Raw genomic sequence first — 21858 nt, 5'->3', positions numbered from 1 at the left:
TACCCTATCCCATTGTATTTTAGAAAAGACGCATCTAAAGTCGAGATGGAGAAAATTATCCATCCAGTTTAATGCAGAGCCAAGAAGAATATGGTTCTTCTCACTCTTTCTCTTGGTATTATATTTATTTTCTTGAATGGAATACACACACACACATATAAATATGCAGTAGAAAATGAAAACAGGGTATACATGAAAATATAAATTATTTTCCCACCCTGACTCACTAGGTTTCCACTCTAGGACCTACACACCCACAACCTCTGTTACCAGTTTCCTGTGCAACCTTCCAGAAAGTCTCTGCATTTATAGATGTAAACCTATGTATGAGCATCACCTCTTGACCTGCAGGCTGCTGCTTTTCCCATTCCTCCTGGTGACAACTGTGGCTTCTATTGCTCAAGACGAGCCATGACAAAACAGATGACACATTTATGCTGCTGAAGGAAAACTCGGTGACTCAGACACAGATTGTTCCGTGCTCCTTTCATCCTCACTACCAGGTAGCTTTGCCAAGGTCAAGTGGTGACATTCTGATTTACCACCAAGCAGGCTGGATACAACGCACATTTGACGAGAATCTGAAATTCAAATACCAAAAAGAAAAAAAAAATATTTTCTTAAGGCCTCCGGTTTTGTAATTGAACTTGCTTTTTTGCTTTGTTGAAAATAGTGTTTTCCTTTTAGTTCAATGAACACTGTCTTATCTGAAAGAATAAAAGCAGGACTCCTCCCCAAATCCCTAATTAATCACCAAACCTTTAAATTTAAGATCCAGTTTTATCGCACTCCTGAAATCTCCATTTAGCATCTCAGAGAACAGGGGCCCAGGGGCCTCACTGTTTTGACTAGCCAGACAACAGCGAGCCCAATCCCGGCTTCAGGTAGGAAATGCAAATTTGGCTAACTGTGGCTTTGCCATTTACAAGAACCTATATTCGAATAAGTCAGGGATACATTTCTCTTGGCTTTAGAGAACCTTTTAAATAGTGACTTCAGCCCTCCTAAGGTTTTTGTCCGGGTTGCCTGAAAGTGGACAATTTTCACAAGTTTGCTTTGGCACCCATGGCATGAATTTTTATTGAAAGTCACAGTTGTTTTAGTGGGCACCACTGTCTGCCAGCAGATCTCTGTAGAGGCCTCCCAGCCAATTTCATGAGAACTATGTGCACCTAAAACATGCCAAGCGTTGTAAGGCGTGACCTGTCCTCCAACTCTGCTCCCCTGAGCACGACCACGACTCATTTGCACTTCTGATCGAAGGACACGCTATTGAGTGTTTCTGCAGCATTTCTGCAATCAGAAAGCCATTTTTACATTGAAGACTCCTCTGCTTCTTCACTGCAAATATTCCCTTTCCTCTAGGGTGACACCCAATTTATTCTAGCATGTCAAATGGGCAAAGCAATTCAAGAGACATGGGTTCATTGGGAACATACATTCTCCACGTAATTAAACAAAATAAAGATTTGGTTGGGAAGAGATGGGAATGTAGCCTAAAACCAGATCTCAAAATGCCCTTTAAATAACCTGTGGGAAAGATCGCTCATTTAGGAGGTTTCAAATAAATGTGCAGAGGTATTGTGAGACAAAAAAAAAAAAAAAAAAAAGAAAAAGAAAAAAGACATCTGTTATGAAAATGGAGAAAATAAAATGGAGTAAGCATTGCTAACAGAGTCACTTAAAACACTGAGGAGGCCATTGAGTAAGTGAGGCCTATGCATGTCTCCTGTCCCACTTTAGAGAACTGTTAAGTTGCTGACCTGTTGCTAAATTAAGCTCAAGGTGGAAAAACAAACATTCTGGATCCATGATGCTACATGGACATATGTGGACTTGATTTCCTACTCATCATGATGACAAGGAACCAATTTTGAAAACCAGCTCCCTCTACTTACATAATAGATCTAACCAATCCCAACTGACCTAGCCAACACCCTTCATTGACATGGGAGACTTAAATGAGAACAATTCCTTTGGTTTTGCCCTTTATAAACCCTGCCTTTCTTTGTTCCCTTTGCAAAACAATTTAGGTTGCCACCTCAATTCTGTGCCCCGGGCTGTAATCGCTCCTTTGCTCAAATAAACTTTTTTATTCTTTATTATAGCCTAAAACTTTTTTGTTGCTGTTAAGTTATTTTTATGTTTCCACACATAAATCATTACATAATCACCAGGATTATTGGCTTAAATTCAAGTTTACAAGTTCTTTGCCCTAAGACTGAGATGTCCCCACATTTTTCCTTCATTTTATTATTTTTTTCTATATGCGATTTGTCACTGTTACTTTGTGTGATGGGCAAGCTCATTAGAATTTTACTTTATTAAACACTTAAGACTTAGCCTATCAATGGCTTAACTTTGAAACGACACAATTCTCATTTTAAAAGTCAGGCTAAAATCTCCCAAAGCCAATTATTTCATATTTATAAACAACCTTCTTAGTAAATTTTCACTAAAGCTAGGAAACTAATGCATAGCAGAAAAAACAGATGTACATAAAATAGATTTTATTGGCTGCTCTAGTGAAAAAAATGTTCATACTAACTGAAAAGAAACCTGTTATTTTACAATTTTCACCTTCCCTTCAATTATACTAGCTTTAATGTTTTTCCTTTGACTTTCCCTGGGTTAGACAGCACTCTTAAACCTCAAGATTGTAAAAACAAGAAACCTTTCCAAAATCACACGGGTAAAGTTTCAACCTGCTGTTAAAAATATCACTGATGGGGCCAGTGCTTCATTCCCTGGGCGGGTTTCATAGGCTACATGAACTTAGAGCCACCGTGGGGAACACTGAACTGCAGGGAGCATGGTGTTCTGCCCCATTCTGTCTCCGGAGAAATATCGTGGCAGATCCTGGGAGCTGTCCCACCAAAAGCCATTCTCTACCTCATTTGCCCTTTCCCGTTTCCCACTAAAGAGCCTAAAAAAGAAGAATATTAACTTCCAGTCCTTCCACCTGGGGATAGCCCTGTTATCAAGTTCTGGCCAAAAAGATATAAGAAAAAGTCTGTTAGAACAGTGCTTCGCAAGCTTTACTGTGCATTCAAATCACCCAGGGATCTTGTGAAAATGCAGAATCTGGATCCGTAGTCAGGGTGGGGCTTGAACCAGTACATTTTAATAAGTTCCCAGGTGATGAACAATGTGGTCTGAGGACCACAATTTTAGCAGCGGGGTATCAGAGGGCAACTGGCAAGGACTTTCCTCCTTCGTTTGGACAGAGGTGTGCAAGGAAAAAGCTGCTTCCAGTCCCTTCCTCCAGCTTCCAGCTTTAGAATAGGGCTGAAGAAGGATGTGCCTGTGGGCTGTGCCAACCATCATCTCTCCAGGAGGGGTGCAAGCCAACATGCTGAGAAGAGCAGGGTAGAAAAATACAAGTGTCCAGGTATTGGATGATGTCATTGTGCTACTGAAGTTAACTAATCTTGGGACCTCCTACCTGTGAGCTTTTAATTTTAATGGGGTAAGAGACACCATCTGGCTTAAGTGCCATCTGTCCTGTTTCCTACTGCATGCAACCCAACAGCTCGGTGACTCCATGAGGGTGCGATCCATTCAGCACGGGCCGTGTAATCAGCCAGCCTCCAGGCAGAGGCCAGGCCCGTAGCCCATCGCCAACGGAGAGTCGCCGGATCTGGGGGTGGTAATTCCATGGCTGAGAGTCTTCTAGGGGCAGAGGACACTGAGTCATGTGTTGCCGGAAGAGGAACTTATTCTTAGGACTGTAGCAATTAGGGTTTTAGTCCCTGGCACGGAAGGGGAACAGGAGAATGGAGGGAGGAAAGGCGCCCAAGTGCGTCTTCTAGTCTCCTATTCTTCTAGTGCAGCCTTTCTGAGGAATGAGGGAGCAAGCTGCTTCCCGCGACTGGGTCACAAAGCAAGTGACTGTTGAAACCCGCTGGCATCCAAAGGCATCGTCTGAGGTTCGATACTGGGGGTTAGAGTTAGTAAACTAATGTGTGGTATTTGGGGAAAATCTCTCACTTGCTTCACCCTGCAGTGAATAAATGCTGGATGCTGCAACTTTGTCAACATGTGTTTTTCATTTTTTTGCTTTACCTTAAGTATCTTTTATCCCAAAAGAACTCTGATCTTCCCAGTTTTGCCTAAATCTTTGGTAGCTTTTTTTTTTCTTTTTTCTTTTTTTTGGAATATATCTTTATTGATTTCAGAGTGAGGAAGGGAGAGGGGGAGAGAGAGAGAGAGAGAGAGAGAGTTGAAACATCAATGATGAGAGTCGTCATTGATCGGGACCGAGCCTATGACCCGGCCATGTGCCCTGACTGGGAATCAAACCGCGATCTCCTAGATCCTAGGTCGATGCTCAACCATTGAGCCACACCCGGCTGGGTGGTGGCTTTCTTTTTATGGTCTCAATTTTCTCATTGTATCAGTTAGGTTACAATCTTATCTGCTGTAATAATAATAATAACAATAACAACAATAATAATAATAATAATAAAACAGTAGGTTAAATTAGATAGAAACTTACTTATGTCTCATTTAATATTCTGAGTGAAAACAGTCCAAGACAGAGAGGTGGTTTCATGGTATCAGGGACTCAAGCTTGTATCTTTGTTGCTCTACTGTCATAGAGCTTCTGACTCCAGGTCTAAGGCAGCTAATCAAGTTCCCACCATTATATCTCTGATCAAACCATCTAGAAAGGGAAAATAAGAAATGGAAGGGATGTCTCTCCCATTCAGAACCATGTAGGCCTTTAAGGGCCATGTGCCCAGATAAAACTCATATTTTATTACTAAATAAAGAAGTAAAGAATGCATTTGGGGGACACATGGTCTCTGGCACACTCATTCATCAGATGGCTTAGGGCAGTTGTAGATGTCCTTGAACAACAGTGATTTAAAAAAAAGTAGCCCCAAATATTGCCCTTTAGAAAGAAATGCAGGTGTTTAGTTTCCAGTGTGATATAATTCTCTCCCCTTTTAATGAATGTACCTTTGTAAAGAAATTCTACAGTGGCTCACATTGAACTTACCTTCTTTTCCTCTATTTCACTCAATTCATCTCTCTTTAGTTCAGTACTTTCTTGTACTGATCCACAACATTATTGCCAATACAATCAAAGAAACTCTGCAAGCTCCCAAAGTATTTGTAGATGAACACCCAGCTTGGGCCTAATCAACAATCACCTAATACACTGACAAGTCTGAAGAATAGATAGGCTGGGTCCATCATTACCATTGCCATAATAATCTGGAGCAAAAGAGATCACAAATGGCACATAGCCTAATAGCCCAAAAGTATAAAGGGCCCGAGGCAAATCTTAGCAGTGAAATCTTCTGAAGGGAGGAAGGAATCTTTTAGATACATTGGATTATTTGGACAAAGAATAAAGATGATTCTGAGAACACCTCCATTTCTGTATGTCCCTCTAGTCTAGCCACCATGATATCATATTTTTACTCAGAGACAAACAGGACTGTAATAAAAAAAATTAAAAAAAAAAGAATAAAAACTAATGTAAAGAGATTTTTGAGAGTCCATGGTATTGGTATGTTGATGCTAGAAGCTTCCATGATAATGAGAGGGGGCATTTTTATTAATTGCAACAATCAGAGCTTTGGTTTCAGTGCCATTACCACTGGCATGTGGCATTGCATTTTGGTCCAGCAACTGCAGTATTGTAGCAGGGACATCTCTGATGTGCACTGTTGAAAGAGTTGCTACTTTGTTCATTACCATTGCCATAATAATCTGGAGCAAAAGAGATCACAAATGGCACATTGCAGTCAAATGATTAAGGCTGTGGAGCACAGCAAGAGTTTCCTCAGAACTTCTAGGACTACCTCAGAAGAATTTGAGGATTTCTGGCTTTTCCACAAAGTAGGTAGAGTGTAACCAGAGAAATGCTAATTTGTAATTGTCCATTTCCCTTATGAGAATTTAGTCTTCATTAAATACTCCTCACAATTCCACATTTCCCGATGACTATTGAATGGGTATCATTTAAAGCAAGTCCATTTGTTCTCATCTTCTGCTGGCTAAGGTCCACATCACTTTCATTCCCATTCCATTGGCCAAAGAAAGTCAAAACTTTAAGGAAGGTGGGGAATGAAAATGATTACTACATGCCCAGAAGGAGGAGAATCAGAGTGTTTATGATATTCAAATGACTGTCATTGTACTTAAACAGTGAAATGCAAATAACATATGATAGAACTGGAAATTTTAGTTATGATGATTGCTATAACCTACCTAATTTACTCCACTTAATTTTGGTGCCAACGAATGCATTCATCACTACCCTTCCCACCTAATGCAACTCTTCACGACTTCCTAAGATATGGGGTTTGCCTACTAACGCATGGCCTAATAGCCCAAGAGTATAAAGAAAACCATGATTCTGTTGATCTACATGACATTGAAAAATTGTTCATGCAACAACAACAAAGATGTCTCCTATTTATGTTTAAAAGAAGTTACATTTCAAAGGTATGTTCTACTTTCCTCTAGAAAGGCTATTGTGGACAGGGCCAGGATTAGGAAAATATGTGAATAGAGTATGACTTGGAGCCATTTCATCAACTTTTGTGGGTAATACCATCTTTCCACTCTCCACCACAGCTTTCCAAGTCATCCACAAGTCCAATACCCACATCTAAGTTTTCACTTTCTAAGGAGAAATCCTTATTAGGGATTGTTTCTCTCTCAAAATTCACAATAAAAATTTAACTGTATTATGATCCAGTCTTTAAGGACAACACTCTTTGCTAACCAATATTAAAAAAAATAACTTTTTAAAGTGTTCATGACTGAAAGCAATAGAATATGTAATACTTTCCACTAATAAATTTGCAAATTAACAAGGGCTTTCAACACCTTAAGCTAAAACAGAGAAAAACAATAGGAATTTCAGTCTTCAGAAAAAGAATTATGAGAGATCTCTTTGAACAGAGCTTCCTTTAGTAGTTTCCCTCAAATCACTCCATAAACCTCGAAATGATAGTTATAAACACAACTAATATCTTTTTTATTCTCCTGCTATTAAAATAGCCTAAATGATACCATCTGATGCTGGCAAGGATGCAGTTTAACTGGTTCTTAATACACTGCCTTGTATTAGAATAGGAATACTTTTGTTGGAAAGAAAGCTTGGATTATCAACTCAATAGATAAATCAAAAATTAAATCTTAACTGTTGATGAATGTTAAGCAAAATGCAAAAGAAACTTTCAAATATTCCTACACATGACCCCCTCCCCAGGCACACTACTTTCTTTTAGTTTTTTTGTCCAACACATGTGCTTCCTTGCTTCATGGTCTTTCACATGCCATTAGCAGTATCTGAAGTGCCCTTACCCTCTTTTCCTATCCCACCCTACTTCTTTGCTATTTCCTTATTCATTAGGCTAGTAAGTCCTACAAGGCTCTAGAATTAGGGGGTTGAACCCCATCTATCTGTTTTCATAGGACATTAATTTCCCCACTCAAAGTACCGGTCACTTGTAGACTGGTCTGCACCATCCATAATTAGAAAAACTTCATCAATACAAGGATGGTGCCTCCCTTGGTCACTGTTGCCTTCTTAGTATGCCAGGACTAGCACTTGACATGGTGCTCACAAAGGGTATTTTGAGTAAATTAAGTAATATATTTAATATTGTAGAAAATTATTTTTTCCTAACATATTAATTGGTTGTACCCTTGCCTGATATTAGGGTTAAAACTTAACTATTCCAGTAAAGCATATAATAAATAAATATGGACAAATATATTCCATTAGACATAGATTAGGCAGATTGATATATTACCTATAAAGAGTTAAATAATCTCACTACTAGGTTCAGCAAAATATGTAAAAAACTATAAGTATGAAGATGCTCTTAGGAATATTGTTTATCAAACTTAAATATCAGAGATATTCCAAATGTTCATGAACGGAGGATTATTTAAATCAATTATGGTATGACACCTGAATAGAATAATATGTAGCCATTAAAATTATGTTATAAAGCCCTGGCCGGTGTGGCTCAGTTAGTTGGGTGCCATTCCCTGCACCAGAAGGTTGCTGGTTCAATTCTTAGTCAGGGCACATGGGCTTGATCCGCAGTAGGGGATGGAGGCAATCTATCGATGTTTCACTCTCTCATCAGTGTTTCTCTCTCTCCCTCTCCCTTCCTTTCTCTCTAAAAATCAATAAAAATATATATTTTTAAAATGATGTTATAAAAAAAGAGAGAGCGTTTAGGAGTCTATGTCACAATGGGAAAACCTTATAATAAAATGTTAATTGATTACAAAGTAAGGTACTAAATTGTATGGAAATCATTATTCTAACCATGTGGAAACATGCATCTGAAAAGAAACAAATTAGTGACTGCATTAGTGGTGGATTGGGGGTTATTTTTTCTTTCAGTCATAAATATTTTAATTCATGTAATTATGTTATTCTTTTAAACTAAATGATGTTATAAAGACATTTATGACATTAAAAGCCCATTTTTATACATTATGGGTGACAAAATAAAAGTCTGAAAGTTTAAAAAATAAGATTGAAAGTTTAAAAGATAAAATGTGAAGACTGGCAATTACCAGTGACTGGATAAAAGCAGAGATTTTGGTCAGTGCGCTGAATTAGCAGGAAATAAATTGCTAGGCCACTAACAAATGTTGCTTGTGAAGAACTCTCTTCACCCAGCAGAATGAAGACAGCTGCCGGCTCCGAGCGCAGGAAGGCGCACCTGGGGCGGCGACGCTAATCGCCGCAGGAAGCGCTCCAGCGCCGGCTCGGAGCGGAGCGTGGCGAACAGAAAGGCCACATTTTTATGTGAAACACCGGAATGACTGCGTGCCAGAGACAGAAGAAACGTAAAGGTAGTACAAGCAAATAACTAACTAAGGGAGTGTTTCAGAAAGGAAATATCATGTCAGGTCTTGGCTTAAAGTAAGCAGTTTTTTTGTGAAGGGAGTGTTCACACCATCTATTAAATGCACACTCCATCACAAAAACAAAACGCATCTGTTTAAGATTAAGATTTGTAATAAACATTTTTAAAAAAGGAATGTAGAAGGCAAATATATATTGTAAAACAAAATCTACACTCTTGGGATGAGTGTGACTTCCTTTAAAAGAATCACAGCGTCCAGAGATTATACTTCAGAGCAAAAGAAATAACAATTAGATGCACTGACGCGACCTTAGCAGAGGCACATTCAGTCTGGTGAGAAGGAAGAATATTAAGCTGAAAATCAAGCACAGTATCCTATTGTGTAGAGTGCCAATCTTCCTTAGAGGCAACTGACAAAAGAAAAAAAAAAATATATATATATACACATACACACACACGTATATATATGTATATATATACTTTTCTGAAACTGGTAGCAAAGAGTAGACAGAGATAAATAAAACTAAGAGGAAGTTTCCAAAATCAATCTCCCATCAGCAATCAAGAAATCTTCACCTTAAGTTATCTCTAGCTCTTTTTAACTTAAGCCTTTTCTTGACAGAGGGGTGTGTGTGTGTGTGTGTGTGTGTGTGTGTGTGTGTGTGTGTGTGTGTGTGTAACATATATCCACATATTAAACTAAATATTAGAAACAGAAATCATATTCTAAAACCATGACTTAGATATTTTAAATAGGTTACTCTAAGAAGTTCCTTGTCAGGCACTTTAATACAGAATCATGGTTTACGAATCTGTACTTGGACAGTGGTATTACATGAATGTTTCAGCACATGTTTAAAAGAATGTATTTGAAAGAGTAAGTCTGGGGCAATAGAATACTAAAGGCTGAACTGAGGGTGTGTTTTTTTCTCCCTTTTTAAAATTTTTATGGCTAAGCTTCACACACATGGACACATATTAGATATTTAGTAAGTGGAAAGAAATAAAACTATTCCTGCTTTTTATATTCCTGTTTTTTAACTATTCCTGTTTTTACATATCTGTTCTGAGAAAAACCTTTTAATAAGTCTGTCCAGCTTGGAAAATGTGGCCTCTTTCTTGGTCAGTGTTGGATGGTTTGGAGTGATGCTATCCAATATTATTACTAGCCGCATGTAGCTATTGAATGTAAATAGAAATTAATTAAAATTAAGTGTGACCTTTAATTCGTTTCAAGTGCTCAGCAGCCACATGTGGCTACCATATTGTACAGTGCAGATTATAGAGCGTTTCCATCACCACAGGAAGTTCTATTGGATGGCACGTTCTGGCGCAAGTTTGAGAAAGGAACTACTCTACGGGAATCTTGAATTTGGGGGCCAGAAAAGCTTTAAAGAGGGGGCAAGGAGATCTGAAGAATGATATGAAAGATGCAGTATCAGGGGAGGATAGGGCTTTTAGAAAAGAGAGTGTCTTGTTATAGAAATATCTGGAGTATTTTTACAAACACAAATGCCTAATATTCAGTGTGGAGTGCTCCACCCATCTTACCCATACCCTTTGTTCCAAATACTCAGGAAATTCTCCACACACAACCCCTCGGTCAGTGGTATTTAGGGGACTATGAGTCAGTGTCACACACTGTGGGTGGAATGAAGAGTGGAGATAAGAAATTCAATAGAATTTAAGATCAGAGCTAACCAAGGACAAAAAGCACCCTCTCATAACTCCAACCTAGCCCCATGCAACAATCCTCAGGGAGGAGTTTGCATCAACTTTCACTCAAACTCATCCAAGAGCAAATGACCCCAAATGAGCATATTCTTACTTCAGTTTGCCAATTAACACGGGTCCCAAGTGTGTGAAGAAAATTATAAATTACCATTCCTCTGTCTGTAGTTCCTGAGACATAATAAACATTTTCATAGGCATTAAGAAGGGTAAAGAACTCAAATGCATTCTTCTCTATGTATCCAGCTCAGAAAAGACTTAAGTTAAAAAGAGTTAGAGAGAATTTTTTGAGGTGGAAATTCCTCGGCTGCTGATGAGAGCTTGATTTGGGAAGCCTCTTCTTAGCTTTCTCTCCCTCTGCTCTTTGCTGCCAGTTTCAGAAACCTAAAGAACAGAAAAGGCCTCCTGCAGAGCCTCCTTTCCGAGGTGGGTATTGGAGCTCAGAGCCAAGGTAAGGCTGCTGTCAGGAGGTTTCTGGGCTACCAGAAGCACCTCTAGCTCCTTGGATGAGAACAAGGGTGACTGACTGTTCTTTTGTTTTTCAAAACCCAGTAACATCCACCATATTAAACAGGAATTTAATGTTTATTTGTGGATTTTTTTAAAAGCCTTTTGGTCAGCCCTGCAAATAATACAGACTTCCAAAATTAAAGGAACACCAAAATAACTATGGCATTTCCTCACTTGAGCATAATGGTTTCTTCAGAGCAGATTTGCTGCATAAACACTGAACATTTTCTTTCCCTCCAGTAACATCTGTGAACCAGTGCACCACTTGGGAAAACGAAGGACTAATAACGACGTCCAGACACGGGTGGGCACAGGTGCTCCGGCACACAGTCCCACAGACACCTCCCGGTTCCGACAGGCGAGCTATTTCTGACCGGCTCCTTCAGGCTTCAGTCACACTGTGTGTTTGGCCCGGGAGGAGCGCAGCCCACTGGCAGAGTTGTCAACCTCACCATCTAAGGGGGCCCATTTTTTACTGGCAAAGTGCATTCCTTGAACATATTGACTCTCCGAACAGAGAACGTCTGCCCAACAATTTATTAAAAGCAATTGTGTGTTTCCTAGGTCTCGCCAAACATTTGGTGCATGTTATACAACCCTGTGAGGCCAAACTTCAGCCCTACTGCCTTGAAGAAAAGCTTCCCCAGCTAGCTCAGATGATGGGGAACCCCTGATTTCCCATGGCAACCGCTCTCTGGAATGTTCCTTGCACACTTCACCATGTACTGCCTTCTGAGAGGTACCTCTTCCATTTGTAACGAACAGTTATTTTACGTTTTTATTCTGTTTTTAATTTCTCTAATTTAAAATGTTTGCACCTTACCTCTCGCTACATTTCATACTCTTTGATGGCAAAGATGGCTTTTTATATTTGTTGGCCTAATAATACTTAGTTTGATAGATTATACCTAATAGGCCTCAATATGTTTTGGTTGATTTAAAAATATAATTTTTAAATTGAAATTTAGAAATAAGCATACACTCCTAGCCCCTTATAAAAGCATTTTGGGTACCAAGATAACATTTGTCTAGCATTCTTGTAGTATGAGAGGAAAGTACATTAATTTTATTTTTGTTAAAATTGAGGGCTCTTGGTGGGTATGTGAAGAGAGAAGGCAGAACACACAATCCATGCATCAGAAATTCCAGAATAATCATCCAATGTATCAGTTGAAGACTATTAAACCAATCAAGTACTTGCAGGCATACTGCCCAGTTTCAAGCTAAAAATCAGATACTTTCTCTGCTCCCTAACATCCATTGTTTGGAGGCTGATGATCTTATAGGAATAAAGTTGTTCTGGTCATAGATATGTAGTATTTGGGTCTTCCCTATAAGTGGCACTTTGTATATAGTTTTAAAAATCAAAATTACAAAGTATGACTCACATAAACATTTAGCAATTTACTAAATTTTAGGAAGTGGCTTATATGTTAGATACACCAGCTAAAATCTGTTCAATGTTTAGTAAGTATGCTCTTCACATTTGATGTTAGTAAATGACCTCTTCTTCAAAGGACCTCTTACTTGGAAGAATAGAACTTAGAGAGAGGTGAGCACAAGTTCAAAGTTCAGAGAACAATACTCTGAAGAAAAGTCTGAAGAATTAGAGTTATTTGGCCTAATAGCAAGTCATAAGAAGGAATTCGCTGTTCTCAGCTTTATCAACAGATTAATAGGAAATGCATAAGTAAAATGTTTTTATTATCAGAATAGTAATAGGGGATCTTTCTTTCTCTTTACCCTTACAGATGGGCAGCTTGGAGGATTTTAGAAAATCAGAGTCAAGAGACAAGCTTGTTATAATGATGCATCTAACATGTGTATGCACATGAAATCAATGCATGGTCAAGGTGGTGAGCATGTCCATCACCTCTGAAAGGTTCCTTGTGTCCTTTTGTATCCTGCCCTCCTTCCCACTTACCTGAACCCACCATCCTCAGACAACCACTAATAACCTTCTGACACTATATATTCTCTGCACTTTCTAGAGTTTTATATAAATGGAACCATACAGTACATACTCTTTTTGTTTGCCTTCTTTCACTCGACATCAGGATTTTGAGATTCACCCATGTCTTTGTGTTAATCAATAGTTCAGTTCTTTTTATTGCTGAGTAGTAGTCCTTTGCATGTATACACCAAATTTTGGTAATCCATTCACCTGTTGATAAATATTTGGGTTGTTTTCAGTTTCTGACTATTACAACTAAAGCTACTGTAAACATTTGTCTATAAGTCTTTGTCTAGATATATGCTTTCCTTTCTCTTGAATAAATGCCTACAAGAAGGCTGGTTTATATGGTAAGTCTATATTTAACTGCTAAATTGCTTTCCAAAGTAGTTACATCACTTTATATTGCCAACAGCAATAAATAAAAGTTAAAGTTCCTCCACATCCTTACCAATGCATGATATGATTAGTCCTTTAATTATAACCACTCTAATAGGTGGGTTGTAGTATCTCATCATGGTTTCCTCACATCTCCCTAATGACTGATGATTTTTAACATCTAATGAGAATTGACTTAATGCATTTTCCCTCACAGTTATCAAGTTTTCCCCCTCCACTACTGTCTTTCAGCAAATAATACTAAACCCAGAGTTTCACTTTCCCAGGGCAGGAGTAGTAGATAGATATTCCTTGATTAAATATGCCATCGCTGAGATTTGAACCTAAAAGCAGACTCTTTTGATCCTCTGAGAACTAATAGCACTGAAATCCAGGCCTTGTTGAAACAGAAAGTTTTAAAAAAATAAATCTAAACTTCCCTATTAAGAACAAAACATGAGGATGAGGACCTGAGCATATTTATTGTTAGCCATAGTAAAGAAAGGAATGAAGATATGATGTAAAAAAAGGCTCCATCCAATAGAAATAGGGAAAGATGCTTCCAAATGCTGTGGAGCAGAGCCCAGAAGGGTGAGAGCTGGGCACGTGGTCAGATGCAAGTATTCTAGCTCCCCGCTCAGGGTCGGTGTCTCTGGGGTTAGAGGACTACAGGTATCAAATAGCTGAGGGTCGATTCAAGAGCACTGGAGCTAGTGCTCTAAATCCACAAAGCCAGTCAAGGAGACTACATTCCTTAGCAAAGCTCCAGATCCAGCTTGGCGTTGGAGGAAGAGGGTTCATATGAGCAGAGGAGCAATGACTGAGGGAGGAACCTAGAGTTATCTCACAAAATACTGCACCCTGCAGTGAAGTGCGCAAGAAGCAGGCAAAGGTTCTGGAGCTTCCCCGTGGGGCACTCAGGGACAAGACTGGCAGGCCTAGCTCACCAAGGAGGCTTGTGGCACAGGGGTCATTGTACATAAAAGCAATGGCTAAACCCATGATCACTGACTGGTAAATGCCAGCCCAACACCACAGCACCAGTTCAGACAAGACCAGCCACAGTTCAGCAGACCCAGCACAGCTCTCCCAGGAACAAGGCAAGGTAAGGGGATCTCAGCAAAGGCTGGTGAGCAAGAAGCTGCCTTTATCCAATGCTCTGGGCTGCATTAGCTTCTCCTCACATCCAGATGGCAGTTTGGACAGAAAGAAAGGGAGTGAAAATCTTGGAAGTGGAAGATTCCCAATAAGAAATGTGAATTTTAAGAGAATAACTTGCCTTTAATTGGCAAGTGCAATTATTTTTCTGCCACCAGCGAGGATAGGGTGTCCAAGGCAAGATGACAGTTTTAAAGAACAAAGAAACTCCACTTTGTTATAGATTTGAATCCTGGCGTATACTTTTCAACCCCTCCCCGCACTGCACTGCACCTTCCTACATGTTGGTCATCCCTCAGGCAGTTTTCTCCAGGGAGAGCCTGGCGCCTGAGGGTGAGGCAGATGCCTCCAGTCTCCTGGTCTCAGAGCCCAGAGCACCAGGGCTCGGCCCCTTTCTGAGCAACCGCTGCTGCCGCCTGCCTACAAGAATGTCCTGCAGCAAGGACCACAGACGGCGCTTTGTTGGATCAGCTCACTTCTCCCCGTTCTTTCTCTCACATAGGGAAGAACAAGGGAATTAGACTCTGACTCCTCTTCAGACGTGAATGTGTATATGAGAGAGGCACGGGAAAGTCTGTACACACCGATTATTCCATTCTGTTAGTCCTATAAAATTGTTCCATATAGAATGTTTTATGAAAATAAAAGAACCCATACTTAACTTTTAACTTCTAACGGATTCTAACTGTCCCACACAGTAGAAATACTGATGCAGTCTGTATCAATAGTTGCCAATTAATAAAAAAATCTGTTAAGTACTTATTCATAAAAAACAATGCTTACCTTTAATTTTTTAACTTAAAAATACACATTTATTCACCATTGTGCAAATGAATGCACATTTATTCCCAGTCTTTTGATATATAGTCAATAGTCGAATGATTGGATACATGCTGGTTTAAAAGAAAATAAACCACTTCATCATGCATTATCTATAATTTCTAATTTTTATTTCTTTAAGGTGGATGGAGATTTTGAAGATAGTTGTAAAGCAATCTGAGTGTAAAACCTTTCTAGATTAAAATAATTCTTCCCTCTCCCAATTTTTTACACTAATTGTCCACATGTAATTCAATAGCAATTTTAGGGGTTTATTTATATCAAGTTAATTTTCATAGAAACAAAAACTATTTTCCCTTTTCTCATTCAAAATCTTAGTTCAGGAAACAGAGAGTTATCAAATCTATGCTGGAATTTCGCTATTTTCCTGTTTGGAAGAGCACAGAGTACAGCATGCCTTACTAAAATTTTGCTTTCTGATAAGAAATATACTATTTGTTAGATTAAAATATTTTCATATTCAATATTTTTCTATTGTTTGATTTCTATAAATAGCTTATCATCAGTGCAGGATAGTTCAATAAGATACATTAATTAACTTATAAAGAAGGTAAAAATATTAATTGTAGAATAGTACAGTGAAAAAATATTTACAACTTAGGGGGGAGGTTATTCTCAGGTCTAGGATTTGATTTTACCCTACTTACAAACTAATAAGTTAGCTCTTCCATGAGTGCTGGCTGAAGACATGAGACTCCTGAACCAGAAACACAAAACTCTGCTCCTCGTGACACAGCAAGTGCATGAGCATCAGCATATTTATATTGGTTCTCCCCACCCCCAGGTCCCATCAGCATGACCCAATATGTCCAGATGGAACTCGATGCATACAGTGGGTTGCATCACAGCTAAAGAACAGTGAACTTGGGAAACCCATTGCTTTTTTAACAAACAGTAAACAAGCCTGTTCTTTGTCTGGGGAAATACACTTACCTCATCCTCTCATAAGAGATTGAAAGTTCAAGTATATCCTAGATTAGAAACTGGACTAGCGGACATCTGCAGTCTGTCAACTCTGATATGCTAAGCTCCATGATTAAAAATTGTGTTTTCCTACCTATTGAAATCATGAGGTATGAGAGTTCCTAATTCAATCACAGATTTTAAACAGGCTTATGAAGATATCATCTATCAGTAATAAATTTCATATAACTTCTGGTTCTGAGGCCCACATTCTACCTGGTACTAAAAACTTAAGGTAAAATGAGCAAAATTCAGTGATTTCACAGCTACTTAGGTTTAACACTCAATCACACTGGGGTGTCCCCCTTTCCCCGGGCTTTGATGCCCCTAGGGCTCACACAGATGCTGCGGTGGTATGAGTACACATGGGAGAGTCAGAAGAGGTTCACTTACGGATCTGCTCAGGTCCTTGGCTGGCTTCTTGTTCCACACATCACTCCTGTCATGCACCAACAGGCCATATGCAGGATCCCTCCCCTTGGACTGATGGTGAGGTCACGAGAAAAAGAACAGAACAGCAGTTAACAAACAAAAGTATTATCCTACCATACAAGGCTAAAAAAGTGCTAGGGTAAAGGAGGGAAATAAGATACCAACTTTTGTAAAGTTAAAAGTCACTCATCTTCAGGTTTCTTTCCTCATATAGGAAGCCCGGCATGGACTACATGTGCATTTGCACGTAATACATTTTATAGCAAAGCAGAATCTAGAAAGAATAAGCTCCTGAACATTACTCACATTGACCAGGAGAGGGCATCTAGCACAAGTGAATGAAATACTTGTGCCAACATTAGGTTTTAAAGATTACTCTTTGACTCTACTATCTATAATTTACAAATCGATTTATTTTGTGTGTCCACTGCAAACTCCTTTTGATCCAAGGATAATTGCAACTACAAACTTTTTTTTTCTGGTTAATCCTCACCTGAGGATATTCTTCCATTGATTTTTAAAGAGATTGGAAGGGAGGGAAGGAGAGGAGAGAGAGAGAGGGAGAGAGAGGGAGGGAGAGAGAGAAACATCAATGTGAGTCACATCAATTGGTTGCCTCCCGCATGGAGCCAGGGAATCAATCTATAACCCAGGTACATGCCCTTGACCAGGAATCAAACCCGAGACCCTCCAGTATGTGAGCCAACTATTGAGCCACACTGGCCAGGGCACACATTCTACTTGATCACAATCTTGTACTGTATACTATCCCAAGAGACTGAGATATTGATTTTCCCATACAGGACACAGAATACAGTCCATATGAATATGAAATAATTTCAGAGGGAAGAACTTACTTATGTAGACAATTTGCCAAAATGAACACTTGAGAGGAATCAAAACATGTTAAAGCTATTGTTCAGAAGAGGAGAAACTCATATTTATTGAAACCTTCTTGTGAGAAAGGACTTCTGATTTGTTCTCTTTCCTCCATTTCTTACCCAAGTATGTGGTTTGGTTCAAATTGCGAGCTCCAAGAATTCAAGATCAAAGAATTCATGCTCAAAGAATTCATTTTTCAACACCCTGAAACAGGGGAAAGAATATTATTCTATCATCAAATAAAATGGGTCACTATATTTCCCAGAAAAAAAAAATAAAACTTGAACTCTATGTATTTCCTTTCAGGCCTAGCACAGACATAAACAACAATAAATTGGCCAGCCATATTCTTCAGGCATATAATTTTCTTTCTTCCCCAAGTGGACACTCCCTGGGAAAATACAAATCACTTCTAATTTCAAAGCCCTTCAACACAAAAAGAAAATAGGCCACCTTGACCAGAGCACAAAGTAATCTTTTCCAAGAGGGCCTGAATGAGCACTTCATCATCCAAGAAAAAAAATAAATAACAAGATTTTTTACTACTTTATTTTTTCATTTTTAAATACTTTTATAGCCATGAAGAAAAATATATTGATGAATCGATTTTTCCAAAATAAAACCATTATGTCTTTTTTAATGTTAGCCTAAAAATGGCTCCCCACATCTAGTGTTTTAGAAATAACAACACTGGCAGAGTGTGGCTGAGAGACTTGCTCAGGAACACATAATGTTTCCAACTTTGGGGGCAATATTTCCATCCAGGAGGCATTGATTTTCTACTATAAAGTCACCTACAAACTCCAAATTGTTTCTATCCTATAAAGTAATTTCTATAATTCAAAGAGATGATAGTTTAATTTACATTACAGTAACTGTAATCAGCTTTAGATCAGTAGCCTCATTATTTCCCATTCAAAGGAAGTACATTTTGCTCTTGGCTAACCATTCATTTTCCATGTCATTCATAATAATAAACAGTACCATTGTTGAGTGATTGCTATGTGCCTTGATCCCTTCCGCTACCTTCCAAGTAGTTTTTATTATCCCTATTTTACATAAGAAAAGACTGTGAGAGCTCAGAGATGTTAGGTAACTATCCCTAAATACAGAGCAATTAGTGGCAGAAGCAGAACTGGCACCAGCTGTGTCTGACCTCTGAACCTTGCAGTCTCCACTAAGGCTCAATTCTCCGTAACCGCATAAATTACTTTACCAAATTGGAACGCAAATGTCATTTCCTGTTAATAATAACAGTGATTACTTTCCTAATTTTCTATTTTTCAATTTGGGTCAGAAAAGGGTTGCAAAGCAAATTAAATTTTTATTGCACTTGATAAGAATCCAGAAAGTACTATGAGTTTTTACTATAAAAAATATATTTGGATTACTAGGCTGAGTACACAATACTACATAATACTACATATATTTTCTAACAGATCTTGTTACTAATCAATATTAAGGTATTTTGTCTACTTATTTATTTCATTTTAAACCTTGGTAAAAATCTTTTTAGACACAACACTTAATGATCCAATAATCAAGTTTTTGAAACAACATCTTTGATAAAATATGAAGTTCAGGATATCTGAAGTATATGGTCTCAAAAATCTGTCCATGTACTTATACTCAGAGGAACACACAATTTTTTAAATTGCTTTCATGCCTTTTATCAAGTTCAAACTAGGTGACATAACATGCTTTAGAAAATCTAGGGTTTATTTTTAAAAGATTAGGTACATAAAATCTCAGCAGTGCATACAATCCTTTTGAACAGTTGCCATCATCCTGAGAGCCACCAGTGTCAAAACAACAGGCAAAGTTTTTCATGTGGTCACTGGCTGCCTGGGCCATTCGTTGGCAGGAACACTCAAGACCAGCTGAGCCTTGGGGAAAATACCCAGAAGATGAATAGACAGAAGACAGAATTCTGGGGGCTCCAAGCCGTCTCAGACCGGACCCTGCCTCTGGCTCCTTCCCTCTCCATCAGGGTGTAGCAGTGAGACCTGAGCCCAATCCATGTGCCTGAAGGAGTCCGTGTAGAGGGCTGCTGTGCAGGTCAGGGTGCGAGTGTGTCTAAGCAGATGCAGGGGCAGGCTCTCCCTATACGTCCGTCCCCTCTTGCGGACCTAGATGAAATCCTGATCTTCCAGAGGGCGCTGGCCCAAGGCTGCTTAGCTGGCGGGAAAGGTGGGATCTTGCATTCCCTCTGACCAGTCAGTCCACTTGTCCTCTTCAAATGAACTACCCCAGTGCCTTAAGGAAGGGAGTCCCCACATTCTGTCCTGCTGCACCCACCCCAGCTTGTCCTCTACACTGGGGCTGCCCCTGTGGGTGCATCCTAAGAGGATCCAGCCCAGGCTCCAAGTCACCGAGTGGCAGCATTACCCTTGTCCGCTCTTCCTCTTTCCATCCCAGCCTGCTCACCTCTGAGGCCTCTGATCTCTGAGGCCCCAACCACTGCCCCTAGCATTCCCCATTTCTGACAGCCAGCAGGGTAGCATTGTTCCGGCCCCTGGTTCCTCACTTACCCGCTGTGTGCCATTGGAAATCATTGTCCCCCTCTGAGGCTGTTTCACATTTTATGCATTATATAAATTGACATGTAGCATTATGTAAATTGACATGTAAGTTTAAGGTGCACAACATATATCAAATCAACGTGCAGAAAGCCTTAAACTTACACAATGTTACATGCCAATTATATCTCAATAAAAATAAGTGAATAAATTAAGAAATAAACAAGGGCCCATTCTGAGGAAACAGGTGCCAAGGCACTGAGAGACACATGGCAGATAGAACTGTTATGTTATCTTTGAGAATCTTCTCAAGAAGGCAACATTGCAGTTGTTAAAATGGGAAGTCTTCTCATCTGGAAAGGAAAATAAAGTGGGATCATAATCTCACTCTTTAAACCAAAAAAGAATACCATTTTTTAAAACACAACAGCAAAAACCATAAACAAACTGAAAATAACAGCACTGTAAACAAATAAGAATAATATTGGCAATGCACAAGAAAAAAATTAAAAGCCTATTCCATTAACATATAATTAACTACCATAAACCAAATTGAAAAGACTAACAATCCATGAGACAATGAATATGAACACTTAACAGGGCTGGAAATGCAAGTTACTCTTATACTTAAAAAAAAAAAGATGCTCAAAATCACCCAAAATAAAAGGAATGCTGTGAATTAAAACTATATGAAAATAACATTTCCATTTATCATGCTGATAAAGACCAACATGTTTGCTAACACCCGGCGCTGGATGCAGAACAGGTCCCTTCATGGACAGCTGACGGGAAAGCAAACGGAAGTAAGCCTCTGCGAGGGCAACTGGGCGGTGGCCACGAGCAGAAAGCACACAGACCCTCCCATTCGAAAAGCCATTTCTAGGAATATATCCTGCTCTTGAGTATGAGCTAAAGCACTATATAAAAAAGTATTCATTGCAGCAGTTTTTATAATAGCAAAAGATTGGAAGGAATTTAAGGATATATAAGTAAGGCTAGTTACACAAATAAAGCTCTATAGAGGCAACAAACACTGTGTAGATATTGCCAAAACCCATAAGGACACTCCACTTGTACTAATATGTAACGATTGCCAAGACAGGTAAATGAATATGTTTAAAAAAACATAAAATAATGTGTGTGTTTTTAAAAATATATCTTTATTGATTTCAGAGAGAGGAAAGGGGAGAGAGAGAGATAGAAACAGCAACGATGAGAGAATCCTCATTGATCGGCTGCCTCCTGCACGCCCCCAACTGGGGATCGAGCCCACAACCTGGGCATGTGCCCTGACTGGGAATTGAACCACGATCTCCTGGATCCTAGGCTGACTCTCAACCACTGAGCCATGCCCGGCCAGGCCATAAAATAATGTTTGGTACTATCTTTTCTGTGTTTTTAGCACATTTGTGTTTATTAGTATATATGTATATATATTATATTTATTGTATATATATATATGGGATACACAAAAAATTGGTAACGGACAACCAGATAAACTGGTACCTAAGGGGCAGTTGTAAAATGGAAATTTATTTTTCATTATATGTCTCTTAATTGTACCTTTTGAATTTTATAGCATGTGCGTGACTTACCTCCTTTTTATGTCTTTTTCTTTTAAGAGTAGGGGCTT

General features: G+C 39.0%; 1 long non-coding RNA gene across 2 annotated transcripts; it reads right to left on the bottom strand.

The window, feature by feature from the left end:
* Window positions 1-381: 381 nt before the first annotated feature.
* Window positions 382-20306, bottom strand: LOC107540950 (uncharacterized). Of its 2 annotated transcripts, XR_001603571.2 has the most exons (4): window positions 17826-20306; window positions 16786-16875; window positions 13124-13263; window positions 382-581 (listed from the first exon to the last, which is right to left on the bottom strand). It is a non-coding gene; the product is annotated as an uncharacterized LOC107540950 (long non-coding RNA). The 2 variants fall into 2 exon arrangements; XR_001603570.2 differs by lacking the exon at window positions 17826-20306 and having other exon boundaries at window positions 16786-17386.
* Window positions 20307-21858: the final 1552 nt, after the last annotated feature.

This window comes from Miniopterus natalensis, chromosome 3 (genome assembly GCF_054644295.1).
Source record: "Miniopterus natalensis isolate mMinNat1 chromosome 3, mMinNat1.hap1, whole genome shotgun sequence".
NCBI lineage: Eukaryota > Metazoa > Chordata > Mammalia > Chiroptera > Miniopteridae > Miniopterus > Miniopterus natalensis.
The sequence above is the reverse complement of the archived record's forward strand: the minus strand, read 5'-3'. Positions and strand labels throughout refer to the sequence as shown.